Source organism: Mauremys reevesii, linkage group 9, assembly GCF_016161935.1.
Source record: "Mauremys reevesii isolate NIE-2019 linkage group 9, ASM1616193v1, whole genome shotgun sequence".
In the NCBI taxonomy this organism is placed as follows: domain Eukaryota; kingdom Metazoa; phylum Chordata; order Testudines; family Geoemydidae; genus Mauremys; species Mauremys reevesii.
Window position 1 is genome coordinate 62,842,686 of NC_052631.1, and position 23,464 is coordinate 62,866,149.

Genomic DNA, 23,464 nt, shown 5'->3' on the forward strand with positions numbered 1-23,464 from the left:
GCAGGCCAAGCACCCAGGGAAAAGAGGGGAAGTCAGCGCCTATGATCTAACTGCTAGACACCACTGACTCTAATGCTGGAACCTACTTGACCGTCAGCTCCCGTGCAAGTGCTGTCTGAAGTCAGGGCCCTAGCAGCAGAAGGTTCAAGGGCTGCTTGGCAGGAATGCAGCAACTTGTTACACTGTTGGCTTTCCACGACCAAATTTTTTTTCCTCAAGGCATCTTGCTTGCTAAAGAGTTCAGGGAGAGATAAGTTAGTAAATATAAAAGCAGTGACAGAGTCATGTGACAGGGATGGTGATAGTGAGGAAATACTGTATTAATAAGATTAAAGTGATTTCTAAAGTCATTGATGTAGCTTAAGCAATATCTATTATTTTTAATCATATTTATTGTGGAAGTGCCTATGGTCCAACCAAGAATGGGCCCGTTGTGCTAGGTGCTGTACAAACAATGAGTAGCAGATGGCTCCTAAAGAGCTTAACATCTAAATAGACAGGCACTAGGTGGGGGAAAGGTACCCATCTATCCATCCCCATACACTCCCATCTATTGAGCTATCTTCTCTGTTTCAGGTTAAGATGTCTATCTAGATCTCCATCCGCATACACATCCTTCCATCTATCCATCCCCATACACACCCTTCTCTCGCCATCCACCCATTCTCTGACACACACCTCCCTCTATCCATCATGCCTAGAGTCTGGGGGCCTGATTCTCTAGTTCCTGTGCTGCCCCTTGCAGAGATATTTACACTTGTGCAGCGGCAGTGTAGCAGGGATGTATGGTGCTGCCAAATCAGAATTGCCCAGTCACTGATACTGGTGTAAGAGATGGACTACTGCAAGCGGAAAGCTATGAAGAATCGGATGCTATCCTCTCTATTTAATCTAGGTGCTTATGTTGCCTTCATGAGTATAGAGTCAGAGTTGCTCCCAAGAATTGAAACATGCAAATAATAATACAATAAACATAAACAAATACAAACAAACATACAAATAAAAAACTCTGATTAATTTATAGGCAATTGAAAATTGTGTATTTATTGTGTGTTTGCAGGGCAGAGTTTGTTGAGGGAAAGCCTCATCAAACCAATGAGCCTTGCATCTAGTCCTGACTTTGGGAAACAGAGCACAAGACCAGGAGCCAAGCATGCTTGACTTCCAACCTGGCCAGTGATTTCCTGCGCGCTGTCAGTCTGCCCAGGCCATGCTAGGAAGGAGATCTCATACTAATTATATCAAGGTGCAAAGCTGCCTGTGTAACATGATACAGTGTTTGCAGTGGTGGTGTAACCGTGTTTGTCCCAAGATATTAGCGAGACCAAACGGGTGATGAAATCCCTTTTATTGGGCCAGTTTCGGTTGGTGAGAGAGACAAGCTTACACAGCGTGTCAATAACGCACCAAGGAGCTGATCATATATGTTATGCATAAGGTTTCATGTGCTTGGGGTTCAAGAGGCTGATTGAACTGGTTGAGTGCTGCTGACTGTGGAGGTTAAGGGCCCCCGGGGCCAGTGTTGCCAGATGTAGCAGTTACATCACGGTATTCCCTTGGGAGATCATTGGGACTCCCATGGCCCGCTGCTGCATGCCACAGTGACTGGAAGTGATAAATCACCTGGAAACTCTGACAACATGCTGCATGATTCCCAGTTCTGGCCATCACTCCCAATCCCCACCAATATCCACTGCAGCTGTCCCAGTTAGAACTGTGCAAACAACAGATTTTCGGTTAGCTGGAAGTTAATTCCAAACTAAAGCGGCAGGTGTGGGGGAGAGAGAGAGGAATTTGTTTCGAGTCAAACAAAAAAAAGAAATATTTCAAACTTTTTAGAGAATTGCAGAGTTGGAAATAAAATATTTTGATTTCAAACTTTTTTTTATTTGAATAAAATTTAATTTAATTTCAAAACAGTCGTCCCATATTGAAAAAAATCAAAATGTTTCCATTGTTTTTCTTTTTTCTTTAAAAGTTTTTTTCCAACTAAAACAATTTGGCAAAATCACCACAAATTCCAAAATGTTTCAGTGTCATCGAATCTGTGTGTTTTTTGCTGGAAAAAGTTTTGGTAGAATAATTGCACCTCACTCTAGTCCCAGCCTCTGTCCTGCCTTCTCCGCAGACACTAGCTTTGTGATAGGCCTGAGTGGGAGGGGAGACCAGGCCTTGGAGGTCTGGGTAGATGGTGTTCATGTACAAAGGGAGAGCTAAGGTATCTAAAGACCCCATTCCTCCAACCCCAGTAAGTACCTATTTCTCCTCTTCACTCCTGCTTGTTGCATGGCTTCTTGACTGCAACAGGAGATCAACACTAGGTTAACCTATAACATCAGCTTGTACTCCCTACCCTGTGTTCTTTTGCAGTTAACCAAATGTACATAGTACACAGCTTCCTTTTCACTACTGATTAGACTAGGTTTCCTGCTGTGCATTCCTCCCCTTGCACATAGGACAGGCTATCTCAAAAGAAAATCAAAAGTACTTGCACAAAGTGCACCTCAGCCAGTGTGGAAAAGGAGTCGAGGAAAGCTGGCTGTATTTTAAAGAAACCTTATTGAGGTTGCAGGAACAAACCATCCCGATGTGTAGGAAGAAAAGTAAATATGGCAGGCGACCAGCTTGGCTTAACAGTGAAATCCTTGCTCGTCTTAAACACAAAAAAACCAGCTTACAAGAAGTGGAAGATTGGACAAATAACCAGGAAGGAGTATAAAAGTATTGCTCAGGCATGCAGGTGTGAAATTAGGAAGGCCAAATCACACTTGGAGTTGCAGCTAGCCGGAGATGTTAGGAGTAACAAGAAGGGTTTCTTTAGGTATGTTAGCAACAGGAAGAAAGTCAAGGAAAGTGTGGGCCCCTTGCTGAATGAGGGAGGGAACCTAGTGACAGAGGATGTGGAGAAAGCTAGTGTACTCAATGCTTTTTTTGCCTCTGTCTTCACAGACAAGGTCAGCTCCCAGACAGCTGCACTCTGCAGCACGGTATGGGGAGGAGGTGACCAGCTCTCTGTGGAGAAAGAAGTAGTTCGGGACTATTTAGGAAAGCTGGACGAGCACAAGTCCATGGGGCCGGATGCACTGCATCCGAGGGTGCTAAAGGAGTTGGCCGATGAGATTGCAGAGCCATTGGCCATTATCTTTGAAAAATCATGGCGATCGGGGGAGGTCCCGGACGACTGGAAAAAAGCTAATGTAGTGCCCATCTTTAAAAAAGGGAAGAAGGAAGATCCAGGGAACTACAGGCCAGTCAGTCTCACCTCAGTCCCTGGAAAAATCATGGAACAGGTCCTCAAGGAATCAATCCTGAACCACTTAAAGGAGGGGAAAGTGATCAGGAACAGTCAGCATGGATTCACCAAGGGCAAGTCATGCCTGACTAACCTAATTGCCTTCTATGATGAGATAACCGGCTCTGTGGATGAGGGGAAAGCAGTGGATGTGCTATTTCTGGACTTTAGCAAAGCTTTTGATACAGTCTCCCACAGTATTCTTGCCAGCAAGTTAAAGAAGTATGGGCTGGATGAATGGACGGTAAGGTAGATAGAAAACTGGCTAGATGGTCGGGCTCAACGGGTAGTGATCAATGGTTCCATGTCTAGTTGGCAGCCGGTATCAAGTGGAGTGCCCCAAGGGTCGGTGCTGGGGACGGTTTTATTCAATATCTTCATTAACGATCTGGAGGATGGTGTGGACTGCACCCTTAGCAAGTTTGCAGATGACACTAAACTGGGAGGAGTGGTTGATACGCTGGAGGGTAGGGATAGGATACAGAGGGACCTAGACAAATTAGAGGATTGGGCCAAAAGAAATATGATGAGATTCAACAAGGACAAGTGCAGAGTCCTGCACTTAGGACGGAAGAATCCCATGCACTGTTACAGACTAGGGACCGAATGGCTGGGCAGCAGTTCTGCAGAAAAGGACCTAGGGGTTATGGTGGACGAAAAGCTGAATATGAGTCAACAGTGTGCCCTTGTTGCCAAGAAGGCTAATGGCATTTTGGGTTGTATAAGTAGGGGCATTTCCAGCAGATCGAGGGATGTGATCATTCCCCTCTACTCAGCACTGGTGAGGCCTCATTTGGAGTACTGTGTCCAGTTTTAGGCCCCACACTACAAGAAGGATGTGGATAAATTGGAGAGAGTCCAGCAATGGGCAACAAAAATGATTAGGGGGCTGGAGCACATGAGTTATGAGGAGAGGCTGAGGGAACTGGGATTGTTTAGTCTGCAGAAGAGAAGAATGAGGGGGGATTTGATAGCTGCTTTCAACTACCTGAAAGGGGGTTCCAAAGAGGATGGATCTAGACTGTTCTCAGTGGTAGAAGATGACAGAACAAGGAGTAATGGTCTCAAGTTGCAGAGGGGGAGGTTTAGGTTGGACATTAGGAAAAACTTTTTCACTAGTAGGGTGGTGAAGCACTGGAATGGGTTACCTAGGGAGGTAGTGGAATCTCCTTCCTTAGAGGTTTTTAAGGTCGGGCTTGACAAAGCCCTGGCTGGGATGATTTAGTTGGGTTTGGTCCTGCTTTGAGCAGGGGGTTGGACTAGATGATCTCCTGAGGTCCCTTCCAACCCTGAGATTCTATGATTCTAAGAGCATACAATGTGTCATCTCCACTTAAGGTACGTCTTCACTACCCGCTGGATCGGCGGGTAGCAATCAATTTCTCGGAGTTCGATATATCGCGTCTCATCTAGACACGATATATCGAACCCCGAATGCGCTCCCGTCGACTCTGGAACTCCACCGGAGCGAGTGGCAGTAGCGGAGTTGACGGGGGAGCCGTGGATGTCGATCCCGCGCCGTGAGGACGGGTAAGTAATTCAAGCTAAGGTACTTCGACTTCAGCTACGCTATTCACATAGCTGAAGTTGCATACCTTAGATCGACACCCCCCTCTAGTGTAGACCAGGCCTTAGGTTAGAGGAGCTACAGGTTCCACAAGTGAACTGTATCAGCCACACCATGGCCAAGAGAGCCACTTACTCCACATGTGAAACTTAACAAAGAGTCCTGTGGCACCTTATGTATTGGAGCATGAGCTTTCATGGGTGAATACCCACTTCGTCAGACACAGATCCAGACTAACACGGCTACCCCTCTGACATGTGACGCTTAGCAGCTGCAAGGGCCGTGCATTCTGCATGTACAATATATCATCCGTGCTGCGGCCATGACAGTCCTGGCTTCCATCTGTGAGCTTGATGGACCCCAAGGCTAAGGAGTAGGGTGATGGTTTTGTCTCTGTGGTCCACTCATTCTGATTGACGTGTTTCGTATCCTCACTTTGAGATGGTCCCATCTGACCCAGTGACCAGAAGCAGGGGCGGCTCTAGAAAATAGGCTGCCCCAGGCAGCGCGGTGTGCTGCGCCGCCTTCCTCTCCTCCCGCGGTCCCCTCTCTTCCGCCGCCCGTGGAGCTCCCTGCGCCCAGGTCACGGACGAGCGGGGACCCGACGGCGCGGGCGGCACGGGCTGCGGCGGGGCGGGCGGGGCGCAGGCCGGCTTCATGCTCGCGGGTCATGCCTGCGCGAGGTCGGCGCGCAGCCGCGCCGCGCCGCCGCGCGCGCTCGCCCGTCGCGGGTCCGCCGCCGCGGTCCGGTCAGGCCCGCAGGTCCGGCACTGCAGGTGTCCGGCCCAGCCGCCCCTAGCCCCTTTGCCCCTTTGCGCCCAGCTGCTTGGCAGGTTAGCTGGTGCCTAGAGCCGCCCCTGACCAGAAGCAACCTGGTGGGCTGACTGCCCAAAAACGGGTTGCTGGATTTTGTTTTAAATTGTAGCACAGCCTCAGCTTTTAAGGGTTTGAATCTACAAGAGAAATTGACCAGCATAGCTATTCCAGAATTAAATATGCCACTCTAGCTATTCCAGAATAGCTTCCTATGCAGACACTCTATTCTAAAATAAAAGTGGACTTTGTTCTGGAATAAAATCGTTTCTATTTGAGAACTGAGTATCCATGCAGCAGGAGTTATTCCAGAAGAGCTATAGCAGAATACTTATGCTAATCAACCCCATCCCCCACATGCACACCTTTCAACCCCATGTAGATAAAGCCCAAGAACAAGAAACCAGAATGTCCCTCACTCTGCATTTCCGATCTGTCCCTTGCAGTGATAAACTGAGCCAGCTCCAGGATCTGAGATGGAATGAATGTACAATAGGCTGTGGTTTCCCCGCCTTCTGTTGGTTAGTGTAAAAGGGGCTAAGTCCCTTCTCAAGAACATATCAAATGATGAATGACTAACGAAAGGTACTATAAATAAACAGGTTGTTCACAGAGTGACGCACAAGGAGCACGGATGCCGATGTATACGAGTCAGCAAACATCCGCTTAAGAGGATGCCATCTCCTGGAAAGGAAAGCATTTTTTTGAGCCTTGGGCTTAGCTTCCTCCTGTAGGCATCTTGGTGTGGGGAGGTTATCTGAAACCATGATAAACCCGCACCTGAGGGACCTTCACAAAGCCATTTCCCTCATACTATGCCTCAGTTTCCCCATCTGTAAAGTGGGGATAGAGGGTCAAATGTTCAAAAGTGCCTAAGTGACTTAGGAGACTAAGACCCAGATCCCCAAAGATATTTAGATGCCTAACTCTCATTGAGTTCACACCTAAATACCTTTAACTATCTGGCCCTAAACCACTTTTGGAAAAACGGCAGTTAGTGATTTAGGATCCTTAGTCCTTTTCAAAATTTGATCCAGGGCTTGTCTGCCTGGCACAGCCATGCCCAGCACAGGGCCGTAAACTGTAGAGCGCTCGGACGCATAGTACCATGACTGACCTGTGTAGGCCTTGCTGACATGCTCTAAAACAGTGGTCGGCAACCTCTGGCACGTGGCTCGCCAGGGTAAGCACCCTGGTGGGCCGGGCCAGTTTGTTTACCTGCCGCGTCAACAGGTTCAGCCGACCGCGGCTCCCACTGGCCGCGGTTCGCCATCCCAGGCCAATGCACATCAGAAGGGTGCAAGTTACTCCGGTGAGCCGTGTGCCAGAGGTTGCCGACCCCTGCACATTGATGTAGTCCATTTGAAGCAGTCCTAATTAATGCACATTAGGAACCTTTTAGAGTGCGCCAGCAGGGTCTACACAGGGCAGGTAGAGCGCAACACGTCAGAGCAACTTGCACCCTTCTGATGTGCATTGCTGCAGCATAGAGAAAAGCCACCAGTAACACTTTCCTACCAGGGCCGGCTCCAGGCACCAGCATTCCAAGCTGGTGCTTGGGGCAGCATTCTGTAAGGGGTGGCAGTCCCTGTTGTTTTTGCCCCCAAGCAGCACGCCGAATTGCCACCCTCGGCGGCAGGGGCAGTCTGTGCGCCTTTCTGCGGTGAGGGCAATTCGGCAGCAGCTTCTATGTTTAGCTGTCCGCAGCAGCTTCAACTAAACATAGAAGCTGCCGCCGAATTGCCGCAGCGGCGGAAACGCACCTGCTGCCCTAAGGGCACACGGACTGCCCCCGCCGCCCGGGGCGGCAATTCGGCGCGCTGCTTGGGGCAGCGAAAACTGTAGAGCCGGCCCTGTTTCCTACATCACAGGGAATGTGGCTCATAGATGTTAGCAAAGTGCTTTGAGATCCTCAGCTGGAAAATGCTAGGAGTATAATATATTATAACGGACTCTCTTGATCACCACTGAAAAGACCTGGCTCTCAGAGGACAACATTGTACAGCACGGGCCAGTCAGACTTAAAAGGGTGAGGAGCTGTTTGGTTAATGCACTGGACTGAGTCTCAGGAAATCAGGATTCAATTTGCCTATGGCCAGTTCTCCCAAGGGCTCTGTGCTGCACAGCTTCCATGAAGCCCCTTGGAAAAGCCTTTCACAATGGAGCATTTAAAAAAACCCATAAACTCAGCCAGACTTCTTTTATGTTCCCTTTCGTTCCACCCTCAATGAAACTTTCAGTTTCTGTTTTATTTTAACCTTTAATATATTTTTTTAAACAAAATTGAAGTAAAATTAAAAACAAAAAGTTTTGCAAAGTGAAAGATTAAAACGTTTCATTCGAAAAGGTAACAGATTTTTTAGACAAAGGAAAGGCAGTGGATCTAATTGACCTCGATTTTCATACGGTTCCACATGGGGAATTATTAGTTAAATTGGAAAAGATGGGGATCAATATGAAAATTGAAAGGTGCATAAGGAACTGGTTAAAGGGGAGACTACAATGGGTCATACTGAAAGGTGAACTGTCAGGCTGGAAGAAGGTTACTAGTGGAGTTCCTCAGGGATCGGTGTTGGGACCAATCTTATTTAATCTTTTTATTACTGACCTTGGCACAAAAAGTGGGAATGTGCTAATAAAGTTTGCGGATGACACAAAGCTGGGAGGTATTGCTAACACAGAGAAGGACCGGGATATCATACAGGAAGATCTGGATGACCTTGTAAACTGGAGTAATAGTAATAGGATGAAATTTAATAGTGAAAAGTGCAAGGTCATGCATTTAGGGATTAATAACAAGAATTTTGGTTATAAATTGGGGACACATCAGTTGGAAGTAACAGAGGAGGAGAAGGACCTTGGAGTATTGGTTGATCACAGGATGACTATGAGCTGCCAATGTGATATGGCCGTTAAAAAAGCTAATGTGGTTTTAGGATGCATCAGGTGAGGTATTTCCAGTAAAGATAAGGAGATATACCAATCTCCTAGAACTAGAAGGGACCTTGAAAGGTCATTGAGTCCAGCCCCCTGCCTTCACTTGCAGAACCAATTTTTGCCCCAGATCCCTAAGTGGCCTCCCTCAAGGATTGAACTCACAACCCTGGGTTTAGCAGGCCAATGCTCAAGCCACTGAGCTATCCCTCCCCCTAATGGGACTTATCTGTTAGTACCATCATACAAGGCACTGGTGAGACCTCATCTGGAATACTGTGTGCAGTTCTGGTCTCCCATGTTTAAGAAGGATGAATTCAAACTGGAAAAGAAGGGCTATTAGGATGATCCAAGGAATGGAAAACCTGTCTTATGAAAGGAGACTCAAAGAGCTTGGCTTGTTTAGCCTAACCAAAAGAAGGTTGAGGGGAGATATGATTGCTCTTTATAAATATATCAGAGGGATAAATATCAGGGAGGGAGAGGAATTATTTAAGCTTAGTACCAATGTGGACACAAGAACAAATGGATATAAACTGGACACTAGGAAGTTTAGACTTGAAATTAGTCGAAGGTTTCTAACCGTTAGAGGAGTGAAGTTCTGGAACAGCCTTCCAAGGGGAGTAGTAGGGGCAAAAGACATATCTAGCTTCAAGACTAAGCTTGATAAGTTTATGGAGGGGATGGTATGATGGGATAACCTAATTTTGGCAATTAATTCATCTTTGATTATTAGCAGGTATATATGCCCAGTGGTCTGTGATGGGAGGTTAGATGGGGTGGGATCAGAGTTACTACAGAGAATTCTTTCCTCGGTGCTGGCTGGTGAGTCTTGTCCACATGCTCAGGGTTTAACTGATTTCCGACCCCAAATATGGCAAGGAATTTTCCTCCAGGGCAGATTGGCAGAGGCCCTGGAGGTTTTTCACCTTCCTCTGCAGCATGGGGCACGGGTCACTTGCTGAAGGATTCGCTGCACCTTGAGGTCTTTAAACCACGATTTGAGAGCTTCAATAGTGCAGACATAGGTTAGGGGTTTACTCCAGGAGTGGGTGGGTGAGATTCTGTGGCCTGCATTGTGCAGGAGGTCAGACTAGATGACCATAATGGTCCCTTCTGACCTTAAGTCTATGAATCTATGAAAGTGTAAAACCAAAATGTTTAGGCTTTTCAGATTTTATTTGTGGGGGGAAAGAAAGGAGGGAGAGAAACATCTGGGTGAATTTGACATGAATTTGCAAGACATTTCAGCTGACCTGAATCTGCTTTTTGTTGGAACAAAGTTGCATCTGAAAACATTTTGCACAGCTCTGGAGGCATCTTGGGACAAGGCCTGTCTCTATCTCTTTGGGGCCTGTTGTGCCAGGTGCTGTACAAACAATCTCAGTTGGGGCCTTTAAGTGCCATTGTAAATATCAAACAACAAAGACAATGGTACAGCAACTGTTTTATGCACCAACACCCCAGGAGTTTGGAGATCCCTATGTTGCCTCCTTTCCCATCTCATCACACCGCCTCAGCCTTCAGCTGATGGCACGCTGCAGTACGAAGGCCCCTTTTATGCAACAGAGCCATTAATCTGATTATTGCTTCCTGTCTCAGTAGGATCCCAGCCCTGCTAGGTAAATAACACTGAGCAGTGACACATGCCAGAGTTCTGAAGCCACACTCCATCTAGGATGTGCTTAATGGATAGTTTTACATCATAATCTTAGAAAGAATAACCATGGGTGCTGGGGAAGGAGGCCAAGCCCTTTCCCAAACAGCAGGGTCTTATCTCACTCACCCGCTAGCAGTGCCGTGGGCTTCCCCCTTCCAGTACTGCGAACACATGGGGATCAGCAGCAAGACACAAGAAAGGCATTGGAGGAGCGCTGCCTGCTAGGATGCACTAGCCACAATGCCCATCTGCAACGTGCAAGCCACCATGCACAGACGGACCCGGGTGTGGTGACAGGGAAAGGAGACCTGGTTGAAAAGGCAGTGAAGTACTGCCCACCAACAATAAAAAGGGCCATTCTAACAGGTGTACATAGGGCCTAATCCAATGGGAGCCTCTATAAAGGAGCGGGCCCTGGATCAGATCCTCAAAAGTAAAACAGCCAGGGTAGATGCCCTACTCCCCATCCCACATGGTACATCCCAGCGACATACATGTGCCGCAGTGGCTGAAGAGATGGGGGGTGAATCTAAGGGTACGTCCAGACTACCCGCCGAATCGGTGGGTAGCGATCGATTTTGCGGGGATCGATATATCACGTCTCATCTAGACGCGATATATCGATCCCCGAACACGCTCCCGTCGACTCCGGAACTCCACCGGAGCGAGTGGCGGTAGCGGAGTCGATGGGGGAGCCGTGGACATCGATCCCGAGCAGTGAGGACGGGAGGTAAGTCGGGATAAGATACTTCGACTTCAGCTACGGTATTCCCCTAGCTGAAGTTGCGTATCTTACCTCGACACTGCCCCCCAGTGTGGACCAGGCCTAACTTCCAAGGCTCACCTGCGAACGGACGCAGTGGAATGGTGGCTCCCAGTGCAGGTTCACTCCTGCCACAGAGCTGCTTCTCACAGCCTGAGCTGCAAACGGGTGTGTGTGGAGGGCAGGGATGGTGTGGCTGTGAATGGGTGACCATCCCAGGCAATGGGAGCTGGCATCTCTGGTGGTGTGACTCTGTCAGCTGCCCATATTTGCATGCCCAGCTCCTGATGGCAAATGAAGGTCAAGCCAATGGAGGCGCTGATCCTGTAACAACCGACGATGACATTAGTGCACCGAGGCCCCAATCCTGATTGTGCAAGGTGCTGCAAGTCCCTGCCCTATGACCCAGTGATCTAACAATGGCCCTCTGAGGGCCAGATTTGCACAGCACTCAGCAGACCATGTGCTGAGCTCACATAAGAATCTGGCTGCTTATTCCCATCTACAGCAGTCCTAGGGTCACTTGAGGCCACAGTTTAGCACTGGGCTCCTGGGTGTTGGGTATTACCTAGCCAGCTCCATGCAGATCAACTCAGAAGATGCAATCTGTGAGCTACAGCCAGACAGATTACAGTGTATTCACTGAGTATGCCCTGCGTTTATGACCCAGCAGGCTTCTGATTGGCTGGGATTGTAATACCTCAATAGCAAGGTCAGTATTGAGCCGTCCAATTGGATGCTGCATGTCGCATTTGGTATAGCAGTGGGTAAAGCAAAATACATTTTTTGCTTTGACAAAATCTTAACCAATCCAAACACACCCCAAGTGGCCCTCTCTACTATCCCTGCATTGAGCGTGAAGGGAAATCAGACCTGGCTTCTCCTAATTTTGCTTTAAGCAGTGCTCAGTCTTTACAAGGTGCCTTCTAGCACCCTGGAAAAGTATTACCACCTTCATTTTACAAATGGGGAAACTGAGGCACGAGGGGAAGCAACTTGCTCAAGGTGACCCAGCAAATCTGTGGCAGAACTTGAATTAGAATGCAATCCTGCAGCTCAGAAATGTGCTCAACCTGCTTAGACTAAAGCCACCCCAAGTTCAATGGGTAATATTTTCTAATGATGATCTGGCAAAGTGGGTAAGAATGCAAGACCTTGAACTCCAGCAGAGCAAAAATTCCTTACCTGCATCATCACCACCCAAAAATCCTTTGCTTCCCCTCCCTCCCCGTGCCCCCATCCCAGCTTGCTTGGAGGATCAGTGATTCCTGGGGTGAAGAATTCAAATCAATGAGCTGTCTTGGCAAAATTCAAAGGATCATCTGCTATGCAGCACTCCAGCATTGCCTGCCCCAAGCTAAACATCAGGGAGATGATACAAAACAGGCCTGGTTCATGGAAAACTTCAGTACTGTAGGAAATGGGGATTGCCCTGGGAGAACCGAACTCCCCTAGCAAAGACCTGTGAGCAGGACAGGACTCAGATTCCAGAGCAATGAGTGCATTAGAAATATCTCCAGTAGATTACGTAAATCAATTTTTTCCTTTTACTCACTTTCTTCTCCCCGTGCAGTAAAGTGCCTTAGGATGTTTGCATGCCAACACCTGCAGTAAACAACTCATACTGACACAGAGCTGAAGGGCCAAAAAGGACTTTCCGGGATCACTGAACTGCAGCCACCTCTTGTAGCCTCTGAGCACTTGCCAACAGCTGGGGGTGGGACATGAAGAATGCCCTAGTCAGTTGAGACCACTGGATATAGATCAGTAGAATGTAACTGCCCAACTGGACTATGACAAGGACAGCAAGAGAGTTAAGGAGAGATTTTCCAAAGGGCTGAGGCGATTTAGGAACTCCAGTCCCATCATCTCCTAAACATGGAGCTCCTAAATCTATTAGGTGCTTTTGAAAATGTCCCTCTGTCCATCATGAGAGGTTGTGGGAGAGGATAGGTGAGGGGGAGGTAACATTTTCAGAAGGGCCCAAGTAACTTAGGAGCCTAAGTTCCATTTCCACAGTGACATAGGCACTTTGGAGCCAGATTGTTACTGGTACGGAGGCACCTAAAGATACGGATGATGGGATGTCAATTGATAACAGTGGGAGGTAGATGCCTGAGGATCTGGTCCCTAAGGGTACCTCTACACTGCAATAAAAAACTCACAGGGCCGAGTCTCAGAGCACAGGTCAATTGACTCGCGCTGCGGGGCTATAAAAGTGCAGTGCAGACGTTTGGGCTCAGGCTGGAGCCTGGGCTCTGAGACTCTCCCTGCCTCATGGATTTTCAGAGCCCGGGCTCCAGCTCCATCCCGAACATCTACCCTGCCATTTTTAGCCCTGCAGCCTGAGCCAGTTGACCTGGGCAAGTCATGGCCATGCCATGTCTTTTATTGCACCATGAACACACCAATCTACCCAGGGTCTAAGTTGTCTGACTCCTGCATCAGCAGAACGCCTCCCAGCACCATGCTAGGGCACGTATTCCTCATTGCTTCGGAGGAAACACTGCCCCTCTCTAAATCCCCAGGCCCGTTTCTAGCACTGTCTAAGAACCAAGCACTATTTCTCCATACACAAAGAGCAGCCCTGTCCCTTCAGCCCAAATGTTTTTTATTAGAGATGCAAGGAAAACAGGAAAACACAGAATAACAAAATATATGTGTCTCATGGGAAGGCCAGAGCAGAGCAAACCAATGATTGGCCCACCTAGCCCAATACCTGGCTCTGAGCAAGGTGCAAAAACCCTTTAATGGATAATTCTGATCTAGCCTGCCCATAGGGGCCATTCCTCCCTATCCCCGAACAGCTAATGGCAGGGTTAGGTCCTAAAACAGGAGGGATTTTATCCTGTCTAATTTAATTGCAGCTCTCATTCATCACAACGGCCCCTCCTTGTTTGAGGCCTGCTTAGCTCTACTCTTGTGGCTCTGAGCCAGGGCCAGATCCTTTCCCTGGGAGATGACAGTTCATTTGGAACCATCGATGAGTGGCTGACGTTATTCCCTGCCCTGTGCATCAGTCACACTTACCTGCATGTTTCACCTGCCCTCATGCTGCCCTTTGGCTTAGCTCGGGGACACCGTCGAGTTCAAGAGCAGAAGGGACAACCAGATCATCCAGGCTGACCTCCCGCATGTCCCAGTCGCCTGGAACTGAGCCCAGGAACCCAGGTGAAACTAAAGCATCCAGCCTGCAAGAGACTGTTCTGTGCCACAAGAAGAGAACAGAAGGGACCCAGGTGCACTGCCTGCACCTCTGAATAAATATAATCCACACTCTCCTGTCCATGATCCCAGGGCCGCCCAGAGGATTCAGGGGGCCTGGGGTCTTCGGTGGTGGGGGTCCCCGCTTCGGTGGTAATTCGGCGGCGGGGGGTCCTTCCGCTCCGGGACCCACCACCGAAGTGCCCTGAAGACCCATGGCAGGGGCCCCCCGCCGCCGAATTACCGCCGAAGACCCGGCACTTCGGCGGTGGGTCCCACTTCAGTGGTAATTCGGCGGTGGGGGGTCCTTCTGCCCCGGGGCCAAAGACCCGGAGCAGAAGACGCTCCGGGGGCCTGGGCCCCCCGAGAGTTTTCCTGGGCCCCCGGAGCGAGTGAAGGACTCCGCTCCAGGGGCCCCGAAAAACGCTCCTGGGGGCCCCTGTGGGGCCCGGGGCCTGGGGCAAATTGCCCCACTTGCCCCCACCCGGGCAGCCCTGCATGATCCTCAGGGGACCTCTTCCCATAAAACGTTCTTTGTCTGCAGCATGCTACAATTGCTCCATTGAACAAAATGGCAGCTGCCTGTACAGACAGAGAACAAAGTCAGAGAATCATAGGACTGGAAGGGACCTCGAGAGGTCATCTAGTCCAGTCCCCTGCACTCATGGCAGGACTAAGTATTATCTAGACCATCCCTGATAGGTGTCTGTCTAACCTGCTCTTAAAAATCTCCAATGATGGAGATTCCACAACCTCCCTTGGCAATTTATTCCAGTGCTTAACCACCCTGACAGTTAGGAAGTTTTTCCTAATGTCCAACCTAAACCGCCCTTGCTGAAATTTAAGCCCAAGCTTCTTGTCCTATCCTCAGAGGTTAAGAACAACAATTTTTCTCTCTCCTCCTTGTAACAACCTTTTACGTACTTGAAAACTATTATCATGCCCCCGTCTCAGTCTTCTCTGCTCCAGACTAAACAAACCCAATTTTTTTTTCAATCTTCCCTCATAGGTCATGTTTTCTAGACCTTTAATCATTTTTGCTGCTCTTCTCTGGACTTTCTCCACTTTGTCCACATCTTTATAGACTCAGACTTTAAGGTCAGAAGGGACCATTATGATCATCTAGTCTGACCTCCTGCACAACGCAGGCCACAGAATCTCACCCATCCACTTCTATAACAAACCCCTAACCTATGTCTGAGTTACTGAAGTCCTCAGATCGTGGTTTGAAGACCTCAAGCTGCAGAGAATCCTCCAGAGAGTGACCCATGCCCCATGGTGAAGAGGAAGGCGAAAAACCTCCAGGGCCTCTGCCAATCTGCCCAGGAGGAAAGTTCCTTCCTGACCCCAAATATGGCGATCAGTTAAACCCTGAGCATGTGGACAAGACTCACCAGCCAGCACCCAGGAAAGAATTATCTGTAGTAACTCAGATCCCACCCCATCTAACATCCCCTCACAGACCACTGGGCATATTTACCTGCTGATAATCAAAGATCAATTGCCAAATTAATTGCCAAAATTAGGCTATCCCATCATACCATCCCCTCCATAAACTTATCGAGCATTTCCTGAAATGTGGCACCCAGAACTGGACTCAATATTCTAATTGAGGCTGTATCAGCACAGAGTAGAGAGGAAGAATTATATCTCGTGTCTTGCTTACAACACTCTTGCTAATACATCCCAGAATCACGTTTGCTTTTTTTGCAATAGTGTTACACTGTTGACTCATATTTAGCTTGTGATCCACTATGATCCCCAGTGGCGCTGTGCCACTTGGATACAGTGCTACGTCCTCCAGCAGCCTGGGACATTCTCACAGGCCTCCCAGACAGGTACCGGACAAGCGCTTCCCTGCTTAACTTACGAGCTTTGATGACAGCACCAAGGAGGTACATTTGCATGGCACAGCATTGCAGCCTGGCCCCAGCTGGCCACTCACCAGGCTGCTGCATAAGACCCATGTGCTCTTAAGCGTCCCTTGACCTCAGTAGGGCGCAGCGCTGTCTCTCCTCTGAGGCTCTCTGGCACACTTCCCAGGCATAGACTCTCTGCTGTTACCCCTTCATGGAAATGGGCCCCATGCCCCAGCTACCTTAGCCCCTCCCCCCAGACTCCACATTAGTGCAAGCACACCCTTTCCCAGAGCCCCACCCTTGTGAGTGCTCTGGGTTTGTAGTTAACTCTTTGGGGAGACACGAAAGGGGAAGCAAACAGCTGCATTGGCTTTGCTAACTCTTACTTTAGATACATAGCTCTAAACATAAACACCCTCTACACCATTCACTGCCTCAGTTTCCTCACCACACCAGAGCATCCTCTGGCCTTAGGCCAAAGTCCTCCAGGGCATCCAGGATCCTTCTCCTGCAGCTCACAGCTTCCTCTCCGTATCACTGAGTGAGTCTCTCTCTCCCCTCCAGGTCAGCCTTTTATGGCCTTGGCTGGCCCCACAGTCAAAGCAGTCCCCTATGCTACAAAAGCTTGCCTTTTCTGTTCCTCTCTCATGTCCTACGAGCCCCTCAAATTTATAAGCCCTACCACTAACAGCTGATTCTTTTGTTCTGTTGCTGTGGAAATTCCACTGCTCCAAACCCCAGCCTCCTGCAAGGAAGCTAGAGAAAACTGGCTTCCTTCAGCCATCCCATTGTTCTGCCCAGTCAGGTCTATTCACCAGCTGATAGCCCTTAAGGACTGTCAGTTGTAGACCCCAGCACAAAGAACATGAGGCAGTGCATAGCAAAGGACAGTCATAAGGCCTAGGCATGCGGACAGTTGATAAAATCCAAGTGAAATTCATCAGTTGTCCACAGCCTGATTCCCCAAATCACCTCACAGCCAGCAAACACGCTGCTTTCTAACTGATTGATTTTCCAGCCACCCCCGTCACTTTGGCTTGGCTCTTGAGCTTTTCGATCTCTTGTGGTGTCTGATGTGTTTCATACCCACCGAGCACCACATGATTTTTACATGCTAGTTTTTGGCAGCAGCTTCGAGCCAAATCGCACCATCGGACTCATGCCCAGTTTGATGTCAACAGAGCTGCTTATTTTGGCTCTTGCCACCTTCCCCTAGCAGGGTTACAAGCCAAATGTCAAATATAGTGGGAGAGGGCAAGGTGCGATGGGTACCCGACCCCCAGGTTTGCATTCTCCCCGCACCTCCAGCTGAGTCGGTAGAGGCAGCAGTTGTCCAGGGACAGCTGAGGTGCAGAGTAGGCAGCCCCTGTTTGAGGGGGCAGAGTAAAGGCTGGTGGGATGGCATCTTAGAGAAAGGCAAGGAAATACCTGCAAACGTTCCAGGGAGACAATTCCACTGTAAGCTGCAGGGACTGACTCTTTCATTACACGTCTGCTCAGCATGGCCTAGCACAATGGGGCCCTGAGCTCTGCCTGGGGCTCCAAGGAGCTCCCATTTCCCTTGCCTCTCCTCCTCCTCTCCCTCCAGCTCTATCCCCACCCCCTTCCACAGATTCAGTAAAACAAGTCTGTGCAGGATCTCCCCACCTGTTCTGCATTTAGTGCTGTTACTACTTAGGTGTAAAGTCCCGGTCTTGCAAGGTATTTCGGTGCCACTGATTTCCTTGGGCCTGGGACTTTGTTTTTGTTCATGTCGGTCCAGTGCCTAGCACATTGGTGACTTCACACACTGTGATTATAATGAAGCAGCCGATGAGGCTCCTTTACCTGTGACTCAAATGGCAGCGCTTGTCATCAGAGTTCTTTATGGCCCCACTGTCACATGACCCTGCGCGCCCCTGTATGAGCCGTGAATCAGGCACAATCTCTTTTGCTTTAAATGCAGTTCCCACCACCCTCCTTTACTTCTCTCCTGGGAGCTCTTGACTTCTGGGGTCAGTACATCAGCTATATGGCTACATCAAGTTTTGTCCATGTCTGTATGATCATTTGGCTGCAAGTCCTCGTTGCCTCCTGCAGTCCAGTGATGTGAAGGCCAGTTGATCCAGCAGCACTTCAATACCTATTCCCCTATTAAGACTCAAATTTCCCTGGTACACGTACTAGCTAGTAGCTGGAACGGGTTTGTTTTCCTAGGGAGAAGCTGCTCCTGTTGCTCTCCTGGCACATAGTGTTGCTTGTAACTGCCAGTTTAATTGCTACCAGGCTACCTCCTCCTCATCCTCTATTTAATCCTGTCCTTGCCAGTGGAATGCTGACATCAGTGGGGAAAAATGAACAACAGAGCTGGGAGCCATGGAGCAATCCCAGCTTAACCACAGCCCAGGAGAGGGCTTTGATATGATTGTACTGTGGTTCCAGCTAATACAGGTGTCAGTGTCCGCGACACAACCACCATCAGCCCCTGAAACACAAGTGTTCTCCTCCTGTGCCCCACCCCTGCTATCCCCTCAGTCACAGGCACTTTCTGAACATCAGGACATCATGTTGTGCAAACAGGTAAGTAATTGCATTTCCAGTTCAGTGACCAAACTGAAAAATCTCCCCTCCCCGTCCCCCCGAAAAAATCCTTTGAGGTCAACCCAAAATGGAAATTATTCATTTTTTCTAAGCAAAACAAAAACCTGAAAAAATTTCAATTCAGGTCGAACAAAACATTTCATTTGACCCTAAATAAAAAGTTTTGTTTTGTTTTTGGATGTTTTTTACACTTTTGTGGGGAGGAGGGAAGAGAGGGATGGCAAAATCCAGATACATTTTTAAACAAAATATTGTTTTGAAATAAAAAGTCAAAATGTTTCAGCTTTTTCAGCATTTGGTGTTGTTTTTTTCCATTTTATTCAGCTGAAACTAATCATCAAAGGTCACCCAAATTCAGGCACAGTTTTAGATATTCAGTTTATTTGCCCCCAAAATATGTTATTTGCTGAAAAAGGATCGCCCAGCTCTGTGAAACAATAACGTGGGATAATGTCCGATTAATTTAGGCTCAGATGGCAGGGTTTGGGAAATGCGGAACCTACAAACATGCTTCTTGGTCCAGCAAAACTGGTTTTTGGTTTGGATTCCCCTGCAGCGTTGGTTGCCACCCTAACCCTCCAGCACTTCATTAGTGTTTGAGAACCAGAAAGCAAAGATGGCTAGAAACAAACATGAAACTGATCAGCTTCATGTCCCTGTCTAAACTGAGCAATGCTCCACAAACAAACAGTGTGAATGGTGAGAAGTAAATTAGGGTTTTTCTTAATTCAGTTCCTCGACTGAATTCAGCTAGTTTTGGCTCGGGCCCAAATGTGTCACTGACAGTGCAAGCAGTGACATCGGATTTTGAGCAATAGATATGTGTCTTTTAATATCCCTGTTACGGGGGTCTCTGGGAATGGCTGCTGCTCTGCAAAGGGGAAGAAGGGCTCTGCAGAATGGAAGTTGCTCTCTGCTATATACATACCACTGCTTCCTGTGCTGCTTTCTGCATCTACTAATATCCCAACCTGCAAAGCCTTCAGTGGAATCTCTTGAACTGACTTTGAGCCCCTTAATGAGTGTTTTACAAGCTAATCAATCACGCAGGAGCTCTCCTTTCAGGGCTCTGCTGGAACCGCTGCGGATTGTGATCAAGGCTCAAGAGGGCAGGTGTTTACACTAGCCCTGTCGTGTTTACTTTCCCTCACTAATGACACTCGGCCAGTCACACTTGAACCAGGAATCAGCCCAAGTCAAATTCAAAACCAGCCAGAAAGTGAAAGACAAACTGGCCTCCAGAGATGGACTTCTGCAGGGGAGGTTAAAAGAGCCTGCCCATTAATTGATTATTATTATTATTATTATGGTAACACCTGGGAGCCCCTTCTTGGACCGAGCCTCATTGTGCTAGGCACTGTACACATACAGAACCAAAGGAGGGTGCCTGCCTAAGAGCTCATGGGATGGCCCCATACATCTCTACCATTCAACCATTTTTTATCATCGTCTAAATGACCTAACTTTTCAAAACACAAAGGCATTTCAGAAAATGAAACATTTCATTTTGAAAATTCTCAAAACAGGACATTTTGACCATTTCAAAACTGGGGGTGGGTGGGAGAGAGAGGAGTGTTCCAAAAAAACTTTTGAATCACGGGTCTCGTCAAACCCAACCCCTTTCTGTAGTTTTGGTTTCGACAACTCAGAATTTTCCAATGAAAAAAATATTCTCAGTGCACCCAGAGCTCAGCGGACGCTGGCAGGCAATCCCTTCACAGCCCCAGGAAATGCACTTCCAAAATGGCTCCAAAAGCCTTATTTTATCTGCATGCTCTGTGCGTAGACCCCGTTACAATAGCTCCGTGTTCCAGGGACACCAGGTGGCTCTGGAGAATGATAATAGGCTTTTCACTGGTTTCAGAGTAGCAGCCGTGTTAGTCTGTATCCGCAAAAAAAACAGGAGTACTTGTGGCACCTTAAAGACTAACAAATTTATTGTAGCATGAGCTTTCGTGAGCTAAAGCTCACTTCTTCACTACATAGAATGGAACACACAGACAGGAGATATTTATACATACAGAGAACATGAAAAGGTGGAAGTATGCATACCAACAGGCAGAGTCTAATCAATTGAGATGAGCTATCGTTAGCAGGAGGAAAAAAAACTTTTTGAAGTGATAATTAAGATGGCCCATAGAAGGTGTTAACATATGTTAAGTTCTCCTCACACCTTCTATGGGCCATCTTAATATCCCCGTAACAGGGGGGATAATTAAGATGGATATGTTAAGTTCTCCTCACACCTTCTATGGCCATCTTATATCACTTCAAAAGTTTTTTCCTCCTGCTAACGATAGCTCATCTCAATTGATTAGACTCTGCCTGTTGGTATGCATACTTCCACCTTTTCATGTTCTCTGTATGTATAAATATCTCCTGTCTGTGTGTTCCATTCTATGCATCCGAAGAAGTGAGCTTTAGCTCACGAAAGCTCATGCTACAATAAATTTGTTAGTCTTTAAGGTGCCACAAGTACTCCAGGCTTTTCACTGATTTCCAAAAGAGTTCAGTGCATTGGATGGTGAGTTCTTTTGAGAATCTAGCCCTAAGTCACCTGTTTAAACCCAACCAGATCAGTGGTGACCAAGGCCCAGGTGGTTCAAAGGTATGTAGGCTCCTAACTTCCACTTAAATCAATGGGGGTCAGGTGCTAAATACCTGTGAGGATTTGGGCCCAAGACTTCAACAGAAATGAGTGTGCAGAGTTTGGCTCAAAGTCTGAGTGTCTGAATCCAGGATTTGGTTGTAGGTCTAATCATTACCATCCCTTGTGGGAAAGAATCGGCCCTGCCCCTTGCTCCGAGCAGTGCTGGGAGGTGCCAGGCATCCACATCGCAGGCACCAGCACTAATGTTCATGCTCCTCGGCAGTCTCCACAGAGAGACCATGGACCAGAAGGAATCTGTTTCCTAGAGAGGTTCCTCCTGGTCGGAGCTAGGGCCCACTGGCTGGGGGCAGTGTGTGGGAAGGTTGCCCTGCCACAGCTTATGTTGTAGCTGCTCTGCAGGTAAACAGAGGCCTGCAGTATCCAGGGCTGTCAATCCAGCACCTTCCACCAGCCCTGAATCAACACAAGAAAAACGATCTCCCACTGGAGAAGGGATTTGCTGCACAGCATTTTGTTGTATGTTTAACCTTGTATCTTTGTTCTCCACTGGTATCATCGCCCTCAACAGGCTGAGCCAAAGAGAGCTGGGTTTTCGGGGGGATCAGATCTGCTAACAAAGCAGAGATCTTCCCACCCAGTTCTGCTTAAACACTGAGGCGGGGGTCGCCATGATGCCGAAATAATAAAAGTAGAACGCAATCGATGCAGCCAAGTTAAACACAGCCTAATCCTTGGGAATGTTGTAACCGGTGACTAACACATGCTGAGGCGAAGAATAGCTACACAAAGCCTATTGTGACCCACACAAATGATTAGGAGGTTTGGCTTTCGCTTCTGGTGCTGCTCTGAGGTGTCTCCATCACCCCCCTATAGACGCACCCAGCCCACTGCCTGAGTGTGCCTCCAGGATGCCCCTTGCACTGTCAGGTGCCAGGAGAAACCTTTTGGGGGCCCTGGGGCCATATGACAAATATTGTCACAGCTGTGGCTGTCGTGGATTTCATAGCTGCTGCCATCACTGTCGCGAACGGCCCAGCCACAGCCAGGACCAAACACAGGTCCTCTTCCTCCAAAACTGCAGGCTTAACGAAAGGTTATAGGGCCCATGACCCACACAGCGAGGCAGTTCTGATGCCACTTGGCAGGACACATAGAGGCCCGCACCGCCAAGGCTTGTCGGGATGTCGAATGAGCTGCTCAGGCTGCGGGATCCCAGCCAGGGCCTGTTCCATTTAACAGATGGGCCCTTTCCCTTTCCCGGGGCCACAGCAACGTTCTTTTAACAGAGTCAGCGTCATCACTGACTTTCAGCTCATTCAGAGGCTGGTGATTCAGAACCATGACCCGTCCGGGCTCCCCATAGCCTAAGGACCCCCCTAGGGCGCACAACTCCAGACCTTTGCATACGCAGCACATAGGCCTGCATTGCTTGTAAGCTTCACAGCCCCTGCTGGACTGCAGGGCATGACACTGGCTGGGAAACAAGGCCTGGGGAGTCCAACTGGGGCATGGTCAAGCAGGCTTATGCTACCAGAGCTCATCCTTATTTAAGGGGAGAGCCTGGTACCTCCATGACAGAGGAGAGCCCTCAGGCAATGGTGGCCTGACTCCTATGGCCACCTGAAGGATTTCCTTGGCCTCTGCTCAGCCCATCCCCTGCCGCTCTGTGGCTAAATGCACTTTCTAATTTCCAGTTGCATTTTCCTCCCCCAGCTCCAGGGCTCGCATGTATTCCCTTGCCGCTGCCTCAACCACCTTCTGGTGACGTCCAGAAAACAACAGGGGAACTATAGAACAGTGTTTCTCAAACTGGGAGTCCCGACCCAAAAGGGGGTCGCAAGACCATTGTAAGGGGGTTGTGAGAACAGCGGCTGCTGGCAGGGCGCCAAGCTCTGAAGGCAGCACCGTCGTCAGCAGCAGCGCAAAAGTGAGGATGGCATGATATGGGGAAGGGGGTCATCATAGTCGGAAATATTTTCAAAGGGGGTCCCAGCAAAGAAAGTTTGAGAACCCCTGTTGTAGAGCGTCCCGGTGTTGCCACAGCCCAAAATCACCACAAAACCATGCTGGCGGTTGTTATGGATTCATGGAGACTGAGTGACATGTGGCTGGCTGGGCCCTTCGCATCTCACGTCACTAGCATCCTGAGAACCTCGCGGTACAGAGCTCACATTAAAACCC

General features: G+C 48.6%; 1 protein-coding gene across 4 annotated transcripts in view; it reads right to left on the reverse strand.

Moving 5' to 3' along the window:
* Positions 1-16,640, reverse strand: part of LOC120371762 (Krueppel-like factor 5) — a 77,224-nt gene extending 60,584 nt beyond the window's left edge. The window contains exons 1-2 of one of the 4 annotated variants that reach the window (XM_039487965.1): positions 11,111-11,144; positions 87-231 (exon numbers count right to left, since the gene is read on the reverse strand). The gene's annotated coding sequence lies outside the window, so the exon portion shown is untranslated. Of the gene's footprint in view, positions 1-86; positions 232-11,110; positions 11,145-16,540 lie in introns of those variants that run through there. The other 3 variants (XM_039487967.1, XM_039487966.1, XM_039487968.1) reach the window with 3 other exon arrangements.
* Positions 16,641-23,464: the final 6,824 nt, after the last annotated feature.